General features: G+C 38.2%; 1 protein-coding gene across 3 annotated transcripts in view; it reads right to left on the bottom strand.

Moving 5' to 3' along the window:
- Positions 1-15465, bottom strand: part of SOS2 (SOS Ras/Rho guanine nucleotide exchange factor 2) — an 88563-nt gene that overhangs the window by 72504 nt on the left and 594 nt on the right. Inside the window, exon 1 of one of the 3 annotated variants that reach the window (XM_070588764.1) lies at positions 14972-15454. The exons of the other annotated variants lie outside the window; for them this stretch is intronic. The gene's annotated coding sequence lies outside the window, so the exon portion shown is untranslated. Of the gene's footprint in view, positions 1-14971; positions 15455-15465 lie in introns of those variants that run through there. 3 annotated transcript variants of the gene reach the window in all.

Here is a 15465-nt window from a genome sequence, read left to right on the forward strand (position 1 = left end):
TTAAGTAAATAATACGACGTTCATGAATTATCAGACTTAATATTGTAAATATATCAATTCTCCTCAAACTAATCCATGGAGTTAATAAAATCAGAGTCAAAACCAAAAAAGTTGTTTTGCTGTAACTGACAAGATAATTGCAAAACTTATATGGGAATGCAAAAGGTTAAGAAAATCAGTCATACACTCTTAAAGAAGCACAAGTACTTGCTCCAATCATTATTGGGATTTACTACAAAGCTACAGTAATTAAGAATATGATATTAGTATAATGATAGACAAACAGATGAATGGAACAGGAGAGAGAGGACAGAAACAAGCCCACAGGTATATGGACCCTTGATTTTCCACAAGATGGCACTAAGAACCAGGAGGGTGGGCGGGTGTCATGAGAAGGTGGGGGAAGTGGATGAATAGTGAACAACTGGATACCCATACGGGGAAGAATGAAACTCAACTCTTATTCACAGTTTACACAAAAATGAATTCTAGTTGTATTTTTTAGACCTATTAAATAAATAGACCTAATAAAATTCTGATGATATAAAGCAAGATAATATCTTCACGACCTCAGGATAGGAAATGATTTCCTAAACAGGACATGAAAATTACTACCTATACAGGAAAGGACTGATAAACAACTACATTAAAATTTAAAACTTATGTTCATCAAAAGACACTTTTAAGAAAATATAACAAAAGGATTCACAACCAGAATACATAAAGAATTCCTAAAAATTCAGCAGGAAAAAGATGCTAAAAATCCCAATAGAAAAAATGGGCAAAAATACTTAAACCAGCACTTCACAAAAGATGAAATTCAAACGGCCAATAAATGTGGAAAGGTGCTCTAGCTCTTGAGTAATCAAGAAAATGCAAATTAAACCACAATGAAAACTGTTACCACTTACCAGACAGCAAAACTAAAAAGTCTGATAATACCAAGTATTGGTGATTATGTGGAACAACGGGAACTCTCACACTGCTACTGGAGGGTAAAATGGCTTGATCACTCTAGAAAAGTTTGCCATTATCTACTAAAGTGCAAGATATGCCTACCCTGTAACCCAGCAATTCCATTGGTGGAGAGAGAGAGAGAGACAGAGAGACAGAGAGCAAGTGACAGAGAGAGAGAGAGAGAGAGAGAGAGAGAGGGAGAGAGAGAGAGAGAGGGAGAGAGGGAGGGAGGGAGGGAGGGAGGGAGGGAGGGAGGGAGGGAGAGAGTGAGATCCCTTAGGGCTATGTAGTCCAACAGAGTAGACACCAGCCATACGTGGTTACTGACACCTGAAACGTAACTCCACTGAACTGAGACGGGCTGTACATATAAAATACACAACAGATGTCCAAAACTTAGTATAAAAAACAATGCCAAATATCTCAGTAATTTTATATTAATTACATCCTGAAATGATTAGATTTATTGGGTTAAACAAAATATATTATTAAAATCAATTTCATCTGTTTCTTCTTACTTTTTTAATGTGGCTATGAGAAAATTTAAAAGTATGTATGTGGCTTACATTATATTTATATTGGACACAATTGCTCTAGAGAAATAAGCACACATGTTTACGAGAAGACATGTACAAGTAGGCGCATAAATAACGCCCTCAAACTGGAGAGAAACTCAAATATCCATCTAGAGTACAACAGATATATTGTGGCATATCCACACAATGGAATACTGCAAAAAAAAAAAATTAAAAAAGGAAATTAAAGCTACATAAAACGTGGCTATATCTTCAAAATAATGTTGGCAGAAAGAAGGCAGATAAAAATACATATAAACGGGATTCTCTTCACAAAGTTCCAGATCAGACGAAATTAAACTGCAATGTTCAGGGACACACGCTTGGAGAGTAAGACTGTAAAGAAGAGCAAGGCAGTGATGGCCACAGAAGTGGTCACCTTCTGGAGAGTCCCACTGAGAAAAGTGCTAAAGAGGTGTTCCTTAAATTGCATATTTATGTTTTATGCATTTTCTGGCTGTGTGTTACACTTCACCATAGATAAGGTTTTAAAAAGTTAGAGAATCATCTAGCAAACAGAAAATCGAGAGATGAAATTATCAATAAAATAAGTCAAAAGTCCCAGCTCGATGAATAAACTTAAAACGTCAGAACACTGGAGACAAAGAGGATATCCAAGAAGCTTAGGGTGAAGGGAGGAAGCGGGTCGTCTACAAAGAAGTAGACATTACACAAGCTCCAGACTTCAACAGCATCACCAGAAGCTGGAAGGCAATGATCTCCGACCTAGAATAAGGTCCTAGCAAACTATCAACCAAACATCATGGTAAAATGAAGACATGCTTACATACAACAAGATCAACAACTGTATCTCCCACACATCCTTTCTCAGGGAGCTTCTATAGTTTGTACCACACTAAAACAAGAGTATAAATCAAGAAAGAGAAAAATAGGAGGTACAGGAAACAAAGGAACCAATACAGAAGAATGGCCAAGAGAATGCCCAGGATGAAGTGAAGGGACATTATAAGATGAGAGCTGTACAGCAGACATAAAGGTTACCCGTCCAGATGGAGCAGGTCAGAGGCTCTGGGAGGAAACACCTCAAGACAATGATAGAGCATCTGATGGATCTAAAAATCTTGAGAGGATATTTAGACAACTGGTAGTTTGAGCCTGAATTAGTAAGTACACAGAAAACCACACAAACAAGAATATAAGACAATTATTAAATCCAGTAAAAGTAAACGGTTAGGTAAGAAAGAAAGAGTGGTTTAACTATAAATAGCATTTACAGTCGTATAATGCAAACTCTGAACAATGACCCAACCAAAATTAAGATGCAACCACGGGGTTGGGGGAAAGGCAGGAAGTATGCGGGTGTGGACAGAGGGGGGAACGTATATGTGTATTAAAAAACATTAAATCCTTACCTTTCATGGTAGGAAGTCAACAGAAAATGCCCAGAACAGAAAAATCAGGAAGTAGCAATAAAAGTACTTTTCTCCCTTAGAGATGTAGAATACTGAAACGAATCACTTTGAAAAGTTAAAAGTCACTGTCTCTAGAAAGCAGAAACTTTTGTGAATAGGGAGGAGGCGCTGCTATTTTTCATAACAAGTCTTATAGAGCCAGTTATCTTTTTATCTGCATGAATAATGTTGATAAAATACAAACTAATTTATAAGGAAACATGATTTGAAGTACAAAGGTGGGAAAGAGTAAGGAGTCATGAAACCCATACAATAAGTAAAAATCACTTTTAGAAGTTTGGATAAGAAGTGTTTAAGGCAGTTGGAAATTCATATAGGATCAACATCCAAAAAGCCAGGCTTTACTATATATATACATATATATACACATGTTTTTGTTTTGTTTTGTTTTCTGTGAGGAAGACTGACCCTGAGCTAACATCTGTGCCAATATTCCTCTATTTTATATGTTGGACGCCACCACAGCATGGCTTGATAAGCGGTGTGTAGGTCTGTACCTGGGATCCAAACCCATGAACCCCAGGTTCCCAGGCCGCCGAAGCGGAGTGAACGAACTCAACCACTACGCCACTGGGCCAGCCCCACAATATATATTTTTTTTATAAATTCAAAATAGTTTGGGGGAAGTAAATATTTCCTCTTACATCCTGTGCTTCTTTAACATGACAAGAGGAAACAGTCACATCTTACCACGTATTTCTATTAGATCAATAGAATAAAAAAAGACTTTCCTTTTTTAATATAAAATAAACATTTATATTGGAAGTTCAGCAGTAGAATTCGTAAGGCTGTTTCTTATAACATCCTTCCATAAAAGCCAAGGGCCTTACTCAGTGAAAGTCACTGTGCACGAGAATTAAGATGTGTAAGCGGGATGGATATTTTTTCTGTGATTATGATTTTAATAAATAACCTACAAAGCAACTTTAACATTAAGCATCAAAGTTTCTTATGCTGAACTTCTTGCATGTTAAAATCTCACCCACAAATACTAAGAGGACATCAAGATGACAATGAATGATACCCATAATTGGCACTTTCACAGTGTCTACCATCTCAGCTCCCTAAGAGACAGTGAACATAAAATGAACACAGCAGAACAAACTCATCTATCATATTTTTTCTGAAAGACTAGTCAGAAAAAGAGCAATTAAAATAATTTTCAGTCTTTAACAGTAGATTAACAAGTCAGACCTGTATTTTAGTTACACCATATTTTTAAAGTGCCAGAAGGTATTTCCTTACACATACACTGTAAACAGAAGAGCCACAATACTATAGATTCATGCACAGACAAATACAAAAGCATTAAACTTTATTTTTTACCCTGATAAACACTAGATTTGACAAGTTTCAGAAAAGTTATTTCCTAATTTGTACTTTTCAGTTCTCCATATTTACAATCAAATAAAAAAATCTTGCTAACGCATTTGTTCAATCAACTAACATTTGAGTTTCTGGTAAAGTGTAGAAATAAACCCCTTTGGCTACACAGTCTGACTGACATTTATTTATGCCAAAGTCTTCACTTCAGTGCCAAGGTTTCTGCAAGGATGCAAATGTCTCAAACATCAATTAAGAATATTGGAAGTCTTTTTTGTTATGAAAGAGTTAAAATTCAATTTAAAAAGAAAAAGCAGCAAATTTCATTCTAAAGATAAACACTAACAACTACAAAATACTGCTGATAGAAATTTTAAAAGAAGTGAGAAATTTTATGTGTTGGAAGATTCAATATTGTTAAGATGTCAATTCCTCTCAAATGATCTATAGATTCCACACAACCCCAATAAAAATTCCAGCAGGTTTTTTGGTAGAAATTGATATCCTGATTTTAAAATCCGTATAGAAATACAAAGGTCCTAGAATAACCAAAATGACTCTGAAAAAGAACAAAGTTGGAGGGCTAAAACCACCTGATTTCAGTAATTTTTATAAAGCTACAATAATCGAAACAGTGTGGCACTACATAAAGACAGGCAAATAGATCAATGGAACAGAAGAGAATCCAGAAATAAAACCACACATATACAAATGATTTTTGATAAAAGTGCAAAGGCCTTTAGCAAAGGAGAAAAGATAGCCTTTGCAATAAATGATGGTAGAACCACCAGATATTCATATGCAAAAAACCCCACATAATATATACAAAATTATCTCATCATATACAAAAATTAACTCAAAGAGATCATCTATCTAAATGTAAAAATGAGAACTATACTACTTCTAGAAGAAAAAACAGGAGAAAATTTTTGCAACTCTGGCTTAACCAAAGATTTCTTAGATATGACACTAAAGGCACAGTCTCTAAAAAGTCAAACGGATAAGGTAGACTTCATAAAAATTTAAAACTTCCACTCTTCAAAAGATAAGAGAATAAAAAGACAATCTACAGACTGGAAGAAAATCTTTGTGGAGCATATATCTGATAAAGGATTTATATTCAGACATAGAAAGAACTCTCAAAACTCAACAATAAGAGAACAAACAATAAAAATGGGCAAAAGATCTGAACAAACACGCCAACAAAAAAGATATATAGATGACAAATAAGAACATGAAAGATGCTCAACATTATTAATCATTAAGGAAATGCAAATTAAGACCAAAACAAGATATCAGTACACACCTATTAGGATGGGTAAAATTAAATACCAAGTGTTGGCGGGAGGAACTGGAACACTCATACATTGCTGGTGGGAATGCAAAACTGTATAACAGTTTGGATGGAAAACAACTTGATAGTTACTTAAAAAGTTAAATATATACCTACTATCTGATCCAGCTACTCTGTGGTAATTACCCGAGAGAAAAGGAAACATACTGTCACGCATAGACTTGTAGACAAATCTTCAGAGCATCTTTATTTGTAATAGCCAAGATCTGAAAACCAAATGTACATCAATAGGTGAATGGATAAAGAGTGGTACAGCCAGACAACGGAATACTACTGAGCAATGAAAAGGAATGAACTATCGATCTATGCAAACATGGATGAATCTCAAAATAATGATGCTGAGCGAAAGCAGCCAGACAACAAAAGAGTATATACTGCATGAGTCCCTTACTATAAAACTCTGGAAAATGCAATCTACAGGCAGGGAAAGCACATCAGTGATTGCTTGAGGATGAGGAGTGGGGAGGGGTGGGAGGGAGAAACATAGAAAGTCAAGAGGAAATTTATGGGGCTGAAGGATACACATATCTTTATTGTGATGGTTTCACTGATACATGCATATATAAAAACTTATCAAATTGTACATTTTAAATATGTGCAGTTTATTGTACGTCAACTATACTCCCAAAAAGTTGTTAAAATAATATAAAAATATAATATTGTGAGGTGCGACTTTTCTGATCAGGGTGTATAATCAAGAATCGAAACCACATTGTACGCTATAAACCCACTAAGGTCAGGAACTATTTCTTACATTTTTGGTTTCCTCCTATTTCCTTACCCCTTTATTCCTGACACCCGCATAACCTAATGCCATGCCTCACATAAAGAAAGCACTCACTAAATACTTGTTAAATCAATAAATTCAAGGTAGCAAGCAGATTTCTTGGCCTAACTGAAATCTGGGGACTGAGAAAAAATTAAGAACTCCGTGAAATTTGTTATTACTTCACAGGATATATACCTGGAGACTCCATTTCCCACAGGTCATAAATGAGGGACTCGCGCTCTTTGCTCCTCTATTCCTACTGTCTGTGAATATTCACTCCTCACTTACAGTCAGTGCTGTTTATCAGGTGCTTTCTCGATGGGTTTTCAATGCAGATTTATTTAAAATGCAGGTAAGTACAGGCCAAGAATCCCATTTTATTTAGCTCAACACTCAGGTGAGGGCTAACCATAAAATAATCTAAACATGTAAGAAAGACCACTAGCTGAGGCTAAAAACTGTCATCATTAAAATGTCCCCTGACTGGAATGAAATGGCAACGATCTGTGAGCACCCTCCCGGACACGCAGCCCATCAGCCTGCCAAGCCAAGAAGCAGCAGGTTGGATCCGTGGTTCCCAACCTGTTCCAGTGGGAGAGCATCTGGAAGTCACAGTGCTCTTAGCAGAACATGAAGTATTAAGATAGTTACACTTCATCATAGTAAGCAGGAAAAATGACTATAAAACTTAAAACTATAGGCAAGTTCGTAAGAAAAAACAAAAAGTATCATAAGCTGTTTTCCCTGTAAAACCTCTCTATCTCTAGTCCATTTATTTTACAATCTTCCACTACTCACTACGAAGTAAACTGCAGCAGGCAGGCACCACAGACTTAAGAAAAGCTTACGAGAGAAAAATAAAATTAAAAAAAAATAATATTGGCTTTTTTTCTGTGAACTGGGAAAAGATCACTATTACCAAATACATTGTATTCAAAGTTTAAGACTCCCGAGGCCAAATCCCTGCCCTTCAGCACACTACCCAAACTACCAGAGGCCGGCTCTCCGAGATCTGCCTCCAGGAGGGAAGCGTTCCCACCTGCCTTCACCAGTGCCCTCCTCCCACTTCACTGAGGAAAGGCAGATCTCTTACTTAGCCTGAATTTCACCATGCTGTGTTGCCCTGGGGTGCAATAAATTAATTAATTCTAGGACACTAAATAAAGAGACAATTATAAATATTTTTCATTTAAGTACCTTGCTTCTTTCTCTCCCAGACTATTGTCAAAAAACACATCCTGATGAGGTGAAAAGATCATGAGAACAAAGAAAAGAAAGCAACTTTAAGAAATACTAAAGGCAACATTACCTTATTTCATTCAGCAGAAAAAATTCGAAACAAGTTTTCACATCTTATCTATCTTTCTATCCTACAATTAGAATTCAGAAGTGAGATGGTTGGCATGTGACACGTACTAACATATTCATTTGAATTGAAAAAATTAAGTCAGACTTTGTTGGAAAGAAGATAAATAGGATTAGGCTGGTTGGCTTGACAATTAAAACTGACCTTACCAATTAGGTTATGTGGTGGATATTTTCCGTAAAATGAAAGACTGTGATAGGCAGAATTCTAAGGTCGCCCCCAAGATTCCCACCCAAAGTATACAAGCCCTATATACTTCTCTTCCCTTGAATGTGGGCAGGGCCTGTGACTATGATGGGATATCACTCCTATGATCAGGTTATCATATATGGCAAGGTTGACTAAGGTCTGTAATCAGTTGACTTTGAGTTAATCAAAAGGGAACTTATCCTGGGTGGACCTGACTTAAATCAGGTGAGGCCTTTAAAAGAGGGTCAAGAAGTGAGACAAGAAACAGCAGCAAATGCATTGCTGTTGGCCACGAAGAAGCAAACTGACATGTTACAGGGAGGGTCATGTGGCAAGGAGTGGTGGCAGGCTCTAGGAAGCTGAGGGCGTCAAGAGATGCAACTGCAAAGAAATGAATTCTGCCAACCACCACGTGAGCTTGCAGAAGGACCCTAAGCCTCAAACGAGACCACAGCCCCAGCCAAAACCTTGGTTTCAGCCTGTGAGACCCTGAGCAGAGAACCCAGCTAGCCGCACCTGGACTTCCAACTTGCAGAGACTGTGAGGACAATGGTGTGCTGCACTAAGTCACCGGGTTTCTGACCACTGGTGACGCAGCAACAGAGAACTAATACAATGAGCTAAATCTGTGCTCAAGAATTCAATGAAAATGTTTAAAGAATGTGATACGGTAAGATACATTTATCAATAACTATTATCAAGGATAAGGTGTACTGAAGTTAATACTGTTTTTATTTTCTCAATCTTTCTTGGATATATCAGACTAAACAAAGTACCTCTAAGTTTTTTTTGTTAGTGAAAAACGAACAGTTCTAATTATTACTCATTTGACAAGTTCTGGAAAAGCTAGAAAATGAAAAAGCGAATAACTCTAAAGACCAGGTAACAAATCATTTTGCAAGTCAGGTGGTTTCCAACTTTTTGTCTTAAACAAAATTAAAGAACCTAAAAGAGTTGCTGGCTGAAAGATCATTAAGAATCATGTTTTTGATAGATCACAATATAATTTTTGGCATACAATTTGAAAGAAGCTTTAAAAATGAGTTTGCTTCAAATTTTTCTTTTATTTCTGTTAACAATGGTTCTCAGGGCTTACATCTACAGAAATGGAAAACAGGAATAGAACTGGTGCTGAACCCTGGTCACTCCAGCAAGACCCTGTCTCATTCTAGCAATAAGTAATATTCACCCATGAAATATGAACTAATTTAAAAACAAACAGCTTCACAGATGTCATTAAGTAATGCATATTCAATAAAGCTTTATGATTATTATTTTTCAAAATTCATGACATTTACGTTCTTTTGATCAACATGTCCTACTAATAATTCAACCCAAAAAAAGGTTTTAAAGCTCTAAAGGTTTTAAAAATTTCTCACTGGAGCATTTTAAAAAATGCAATAGACTTTTGTTGCAAAGAAGTGTAAATACAAAGGAGGGGGTCAAAGACAAACATAAAAATATTATATTAGAATAGAATTACATGGGGGAAGTGGAATGAAAAGTTCACAGGAAAAGAAGAGTGATATAAAATTTCCAACTGTTAAAAAACCACTGTCATGTATATTTTAATAGGATGAATGGTGAGTCTCAAATTGTTATGGTACTTAGATTTCATTAGATACATTTAAAAGACTGATGAACTTAGTATTTAGAACACATACAAAATTACATCCTCTGCAACTATTTGAATTTAAAGATGAAAACTTTTAGATGTCAACATAAAAATGTGCAAATTTTTAAAAATTCATTTGGCGATACACAGAAAAAAAGTTAGAAAACTCCTAATTTAGGAGAAAGAATCAAGACTGTGTTGACTAGACATGAGCCTAGTGTGAGAGGGAAGAGAAGGACATGATGAGGTTTCTGGCTTGAGAACTGAGTCTATCATTTATACTGGAGACGCAGTTCATGGAAGATGATGATAAGCTTGGACCGGGTCATGCTGCAAACGTCTACATAGGAATGTCCAAGAAGCAGGGGATGTGCAGTTTTAGACAGGCTGCAAAAGAAGGCCTCTCGAGAAGACGATGTTTGTCTAGACTTAAAGGAGGTAAACTGGTCAGTCATGTTTTTTACCTGCTGGAAGGTTGCTCTAGGCAGAAGAAACAGCAAGTACAAAAGCTCTAACACTAGAACATGTCCATGTGTTGCAGGTACCAGGAAGTTAGTGTAGGGCAGGAGGAGAGCAGAAAAAGGGACAGTGGTAAACGAAGTCCGAGAGGTAAAAGGGGAGGGGCAGACCAGACTCGCAAGCCCCTGTGAGGACTCAGATTTTTATTCTGAGCAGCAATGAGCAAGCTCTGAATAAAGGAATGGCAGGACCTCACTTATCTCTGGTGCTGAGGGAGACGGAACAGGGTGATCACAGAAGATAGGAGACCAGCCAGAGGCTATTTTAACACTCCAGGAGATTGCTGATGAAGACCGTCCCATGCAGTCTAGGTTATGAAAGAAAGACAGGATTCAAGAATAACTCAAGAATTTTATTTTGAGCAACTAGAAGGACAGAGCAGCCATTTACTGATATGGGAAATATTACAAAAGATGCGAGCATGCTTGGGGGGGAAGAGAAGGAGCTCAGTACTGGCTGAGATGCCTATCACACATCTATGTGGAAGTATCAAGAAAAAAGTTGGATATCCAAGTTTAGGAGAGAGGTCTGAGCCAGAAATAAAAATTTGGAAATCAGATATAGATGATATGTGAAGCAACGAGACTGGGCAGGATCTCTAAGAAACGACTGTAAACAGAAACAGAAGTGCTCAGACTGAGCCCTGGAGAGGTCAGGATGACGTGGTTGGGAGACGAGGAGGAACCAACAGGAGACGCAGAAGGAACAGCAGGGTCTGGTGTCCTGGAAGCCAATGGGGGAAAGGATTTCAAGGAGGAAGAGAGCAACTGTCAAATGCTGCTAATGAGGCAATTAAGAAAGAATTAAAAAGTGTTAAGTAAGTAAGAGGCGGTGTTTGAGTTTACAAAGTGATTCAACGAAGAAAACTGGGGTACTGAAAACTGAACAGACAACACTAGCGCTCACTTCTAGATCTTGATGTTATTTTCATTGTGTTGCTTCATCTCCACACATTAAAATGTGAAATGCATAACACTTTATACATTTCAAAAGCTTTCTACTTACTATCATATGTTCTTATGTAAAAAAAGAAAAGAATTTTAGGTTGTTAATTTTTAACATGACTACATGAGATAATGCTAAATCCATTAGTTCCATTAAAATTCCTTCCCGATTCAAATATGCAGCCTAACAGAGGATATAATCAAACTACTGTTCCCTTGCAAGAGAGGCCATGGTTAACATAAAAGACATACACTTGATTTATGTCAAGTGGTAACACAGGTAATGCTTTGGATACTCAGCATAAAACACTTTAATGGAATATTATTGCTCCAAATATACCACACCAAAATTAAACTGGAAAGAGAAGAAGACCACTAAATCATGGCTGACAGGGAGCTAAATGCAGCAAGTTAAAATGCACTCCTAATGCTCATCCAGTTCTAGCTGAACCTCTTGGGTCAGCTTGGGTCATTATTAGTTTGGAATAATTCCAAATGACTCCCTGGAGCTCTACTGTTATATTCAGTGGCTTTAGGAAATCCAGAACAGGCCTCATGTCACGAAAATCATAGGATCTCCTATTAGTTTCTAGCTTTCAGTTGGAGTGACCTTTTCAAAAACCAATTTTGATTAAGTTAATCTAATTACTTTGTTACATAAATAATCCTACAGGATTAACCTTAATCTAATTACTTTGTTACATAAATAATCCTACAGCACTTCCTATTCTCAGGTAGAGACCTTAACCTGGTCTACCTGTAGCTCCCAACTAGCCTCATCCCTTCTGTTCACTTAGTCTTCTTTAAAACAAGTCGTGTTCCTACCTTTACAGGCCTCAAATTCTTTCTCCCCCTTACTGTGTTTGGTTAATGCCTACTGATCTTTCAGATAATTGTTTACTTCTTTACCATCTCTCTCTCCCAGGCCTCTGGCCACATGCATTTAGAATGGAAGCTTTACGAGAGCAGGGGCCTTGCTACAACCTCAGTATCAAGAATGATGCCTGGTACAGAGGTACTCAGTAAGTATTTGAATATATCCTCCAGAACTCAGCACAAATACTTCCTTAGAGAAGCCTTCCTTGATCCTCTTGTATCAGTGATGCCAATTTTATTTCTCAAAGCACCTATACTTTTCTTCTGGGCCCCAGAAAGATCCAGTGCAATCTTCTAAAACAGTTCCAACAGACATTAGTACAAAGGCAGAAACACTAGAATCTTTCCGATTTCACAAAAGCATTTCTAAATCAAATGTCCCATCTTCTTTTTCCCCGCCACACACTGCCATTAGTTAACTTACACAGTTTCTCACACCTCTTGCGTTTCAGACAGGTATCTAAGAGCAAACAGTAATGGCTGAGGTGGAGAGTCGATATTTAACCTGAATCAAATCAGACTCAGGAACAAAGTAGTTGAACGAATTCTTTCTAGTTCTCTATGACATTTGTAACTACACATAGTAAGGCAACAGACATAGTTTCTTCCATGGCTAGCCTGGTGAAGAACACCTTACAGAAAAGCCATCTAGAAGGAAAATATCAGGGACTTCAAAACCTGATAAAATGATTTTAAGGCATGTTTCCCACATGTAGAATGATTACACTGATTCTTCTCGACATACAATCAAATAGCACATGCACGAAGTACCAAAGGCATTCCAAAGACACAGAGAATAAGCTGCATTTACAAATACATCCCACGCTCTTCTTCCCTCCAAGTAATACGATAGCTCCAAGGTTCTTGGGACTAGTGGTGAAGGCATTTATGTTTCTGGCTCTTTTAGAGAAGATACATAATTTAGCAGTAATGTTAACAATCCATCAGTACTGCCGTTTTTCTCTGCTTTACCCTTGTAGTTCTGTATGTATTTAAATGCTCTACATGAAGTTGTTTTAAAAGTTAAAGAACAACACATTTCTATTTCCTGAATTATTTCTCTATAAACCTAGTTTTCAATATTTGCATTTCTACCTAGTGAAATGAATATTTAATGTTAGTTTAAAAAAATCCTTATGCTTTCAATGTCAACAATGGTGACTCTGTCACATATATACATATATCTAAATTACGGTTTTCATAAAAACTAGATGAAACTTGAAAATAAGCAAAACAGCTTACTGGGTGTTTTCAGCGCAGTGCTCTGTGTGAACCTCTGATTACTCCATACTGTTGGGGCCATTTTACAAATCTGTAAAGTTAACTTAGAGATTTTTGTCTGGTACAGATACAAATAATTTCTGATCAGTAGAAAAGGTAATCCAAAATGTACGGTTTACGTCCCTGTAGGATTTTAACTAATGTTGTATCTAACTCAACAATCTTATCCTAGTATTCCTTTATTAATCTGCCTATAAATACCTACCTCCTCAAAGAGTCACACGACGTGGCTCCAACATCTTACAAGTTCCGTCATTAAGTAACGAGCTGGATCAAAATCACTGACACACGTCCATTCATATCTGCAGGACACTCATGATATTACCTTTCTGAAAATTCTATTTTAACAGTTTTGGAGGTTCCACCAAGATGCCCAAGCAGACGGACCTGACAGTGCCAGTTAAACGGCACTGCTCCTTTCACATCCACAGATAGCCCTTACATAACTCTGAGCTCACAACTGCTGTCTCATGTATATAAACCCAAAACTCAAAGTTGAGAATTTTCAATCCAGATGGTAACCACCTTAGAGCAGGGCCTTTGCTTTTATTCACCTTCATATTCTTAGTATCCAGCATGGTGCCAAGTACCTACAACGTGTTCAACAGATGTTAAATGAAGTTAGAGTACACATGTGATCGATGACAACAACAACTGGAGGGGAAAGACCCAGCGGTCTACCTGATGCTACTGCTGCTACTCCCAACGCCAGGAGTCCCTGTAACTATCTGGTCAGAGGGAGGAAGAAAGCCAAGTTCTAGATGCTCCGAATGTGAAGACTGAGCCTCCCTCGAAGTGGCAGGAACTGTCATCCTACAAAGGCCTGGATGGCAGGTACATACCAGAATTTAACACATCCTGCAAAGAAAGAGTGGACCCTGAGCTCCTTAAGAGCTATGACTCTTAGCAAACACTACAAACCTACATGTTCCAACACCGCAAAACTGGACAGAATCCAAATTACTAACACCAAAAATCTTCCAAAAATATAAAAAAGTCTTCCATGGAAATATACCTCAATTCTATAATAACCGTAAATTAGTAAATTAAATAGAAATTGCTTTTTGAATTCAATTCACCTCAAAAGACCAAATTTTCTTAGATGTATTTATTCCATAAGCGAAGGATACACAAGAACCGTGGAATAAGACAGTACAGATCTACAAGGCACCTGAGTTCCAGGAAAACAAGCACAACATGGAAATGCAAAATAATAGGCTTAAAGCAATGGACTAGGATTGGACGCTAGTCCTGGCTTTGTTTCCAGCCTAATTTGAAGAAACAGATCTAAGCTGTGCATGTAGGATTATTAGGGTCAAAGCTACCTACTGAGTAAGTTATACAACACATACGCAGACACTACTCGCTGCCACAAGGTACGAGTAGATACCTAGATCACACTGCCAACAACAGGCAATAGGCCTACTGACACTTCTGAGCACAATTACTCACAGGAGGGTCAATTACCATCTAAGCATTCCCCCTGTGCTTTCAGCGCAGGCCAGAGTTCACGATCACCACTCGGCACACTTGCCATTTCTTTCCCTCTCCTTGTAGAGTGGGCTGCCCTTGGAAGCAAAGTCAATCTAATACTTTAACACCTAGTATGCCAGTGATATGACAACTGTCTAGCTGCCCCTAAGTCACCTCCCCCAACTTCTTTAAAAAGACATGACGATGTTTGGCCCAAAGGAGACAATATCTCCCGGTACGAATTAAGAAAATAATGGAAAGTCTGAGACTCTGAATGCATGAGCAACACATTTTTACCTTTAAAATATACCTCTTCCTTTCATTTACAGAAATTTATTGTATGAAGATTTATTTTCCAAGTGCAGTCTTTTAAATTAGTGCTTATTTCTCCTTTTTCCTACAATTGATCCTTGGTTATCCCGCACGAGAGGCAGAAGGGAGTAAGTCTGCATCAACGGCCGGGCAGGCTCGCGCTCGGCAACCACGCACCATTTACAGTCTCTAACTCCGTCTCGACCTTACAAAGGGGCTCGCTGTAAAACCGCGAGCGTGATTATCCCCCAATTTCCCAGGCGCAGACGAACACCATCTCCCGGAGAGACGACCCGGACGTCCAGGACTGATGTTTACGAGCTGCAGCTCTCTGAGCGAGTCCCGGAGCGCGCCGCGCGGGAGGCGGCCCGGCTGGCGGGACACCCCGCGGAGGCAGGGAGGCAGGGGCGCCGGGCCCCGCGGCCGCCCGCCAGGGACAGCGCCGCCCCGAGCCGCGTCGGACGGCCCGGCCCGGACAG

This window comes from Equus przewalskii, chromosome 1 (assembly GCF_037783145.1).
Source record: "Equus przewalskii isolate Varuska chromosome 1, EquPr2, whole genome shotgun sequence".
Taxonomy (NCBI): Eukaryota; Metazoa; Chordata; class Mammalia; order Perissodactyla; family Equidae; genus Equus; species Equus przewalskii.